Here is a 2,631-nt window from a genome sequence, read left to right as displayed (position 1 = left end):
GGCCGGACGGACGCAGCACACACGCACCGGAAGGAGGGAAAAAACGGGCTCCCTTCCGCTTCCGGGTCGCGCGCCGGAAGTGTGGGCGGGGCGTGTCTCAGCGAGCGCGCGACAGTTCCCCGCGGCCTTCTGAGCGGGGTCGGCGGGGCTGTCGCACCAAGGTCCCTGAATCCTGGGGCAGCCGACCGCGCACCCCCACCCCCCCGCATCGTGTCAGTGTGTTTCTGGCCACGCTGGGCACTTTGGCCCCCGGGAGCATAGTCACATCGTAACTGTCAATGCAAAATAGCCAATAACCTTATTATGTATAGGAGAAGTAAGGGGAGTTTTACTTGAGCCAGCGTGAGGATGATAACCCCAGGAGGCCTTTTCTACAAAGGAAGAAAGCGTCCTGGACAAGCATGGTTTTCAGTACGTTTTGAGACAAAGAACATACATTAAACAACCCCAAGGGTACATATTTATCAAAGTTTCAAAGAAGTCAGTTGCAAAGTAGCGGGTGGACAGGACCCTGATGTCAGGAAAGGGACTAACACCTGTAACACCTGCGTTACCAGGGCCTGGGAGGGGAAGTACGCATTGTTATCGTGAGAGTGCGTTCTTTAAAGCTTAAAGCAGATGTACAAAGTGTGTGTGATAGGCCACAAGTCAGGCTTCTTTGGTTCCAGCCAAATCAGTTTTGAACCCAAAGTTAACCCCATATACCTCGATATGTGAAAATCTCTTGTCACAATGAACCATAGGCCTACTTAGCCCCCTATTCTATCCCGAGCGCTTTTCTACCCACTTCTTCCTCTGACTCTACTAACGGTGAGCTACGCAGGCAAGGAGGGGCTGATTAGCCCCATTTCTGGATGAGGAAAGCAAAGCACCAGCAAGTGCTTTAACTGTGTGTGTGTGTGTGAGAGAGAGAGAGAGAGAGCAAGAATGACTGGTATCTTCCTGTGGGTTTCTCATATATTTAACAATTTAAAGAAAACTCTGTCCCCTACCTGTCCCACCTAAAGCGCATGCTTTCAAGACCCTTGTTTTGGGACGGCCGGGGCCCCCTATTTGCTCCCAAGGTCTTGCCACATTCACGGCCCCCTCCATGGCCCCAGGAACTTTGGTGAAGGTAGCCACCCTTCTGGCAGGCCCAACTTCTTGAAGACAGTGACTTAATTGATAGTGACTTAATTTCTTCCCCAGCGACAGAGCCCTGGGGCCAGGAGGCACCCCTGCCCTCCCACTCCAATCAACCTTTTTTTTTTTTTGTGAAGAAGATTGGCTCTGAGCTAACATCTGTGCCAATCTTCCTCCATTTTGTATGTGGGACGCTGCCACAGCACAACTTGATGAGCAGTGCATAGGTCCACGCCCAGGATCTGAACCGGTGAACCCCAAGCCACCGAAGCAGAGTGCCAGCAAACTGAACCATTAGGCCACCGGGCCAACCCCAGTCAACCACTTTTCGCCTGTGGAATGGCAACTAAAAGCTGAATGGTTACCTTATTAATAGCCTGTTTGCTTTTGAAAGTTGAATGAAAGGGAGGTTGGTTATTAAGCCAAAGAATTCATCCTCAATAGCAGTCTCCTGGGCCAAATTTGACCTGCAGGGGTGTTTTTTATTTATTTATTTTTGTTCCAGCTTGGCTCCTTATTTAAAAATGGGATGGTTCACTCAACATCTAGATTTCCAGCATCTATGGAGAAATCAGAACACTGGCCACATGAGAACCTCATTACTACCTGGCGTACTTGCTCCGTGCTAATCAGAAACTGCCACTCTTAGAGGATACACATGCCCCTGCCACTGCTCCTATTTTCTGATACCAGGCCCCTTCACTCCTTGGTGTTACCTGCCTGGCCCCTGTAGGCGTGGCGTTTGCAGCCCTGACTGTGTTGTTGTATATCTAACTGGGCCTTCAAGGGGCAGTCAAGTCCTTGTGGCAGCTCTGCTCCTCAGTGACTGTGTGACTTTGAGGTAGCTCATTGGTCTCTCTGGCTGAGCGTCATTCTGTCATCCTTAAAATTGAGGCAATAAGATTTTCCTCATAGGACTGTTGTGATTAAATGTGGTGGTGTGTTTAAAAGCACCAATGAAGTGTCTAATTCAAGGTGGGGCTCACTGAAGCTTATTTAAATCTGAACCCTCAAGACTGACTTTCATTCCGTGGCCATGCTGTGGTTCACCCACCAGACACAAAAGGGATTTCTGCTCTGCAGTTCTGTAGGAGTGGTACTCGTGTTCACAGTCAAGCCTGGGCCGTGGGCAAATCTGTGAAGCAGGGAAAAAAGGAAAATTCCCTGGGCGGCCCGGTGGCGTAGTGTTTAAGTGCGTGTGCTCTGCTGCGGCGGCCCGGGGTTTGGATCCTGGGCGCGCATCGATGCACCGCTTGTCAAGCCATTCTGTGGCGGCATCCCATATAAAGTGGAGGAAGATGGGCACGGATGTTAGCCCAGGGCCAGTCTTCCTCAGCAAAAAAAAAAAAAAAATCATTGAACTGTACATTTTAAATGGAAGAATTGTATGGTACGTAAATTATATCTCAGTAAAGTTATTAAAAAAATTTTTAAACAGAATTATCCCCAGGAAGGGGAAGGACCTGGGAGCACCCTGACAGGCACAGATCCCTGGGGGAACTTTAGTTA

The sequence above is a fragment of the Diceros bicornis genome, chromosome 40, assembly GCF_020826845.1.
Source record: "Diceros bicornis minor isolate mBicDic1 chromosome 40, mDicBic1.mat.cur, whole genome shotgun sequence".
Classification (NCBI taxonomy): domain Eukaryota; kingdom Metazoa; phylum Chordata; class Mammalia; order Perissodactyla; family Rhinocerotidae; genus Diceros; species Diceros bicornis.
Note: the sequence above shows the minus strand (reverse complement) of the source record.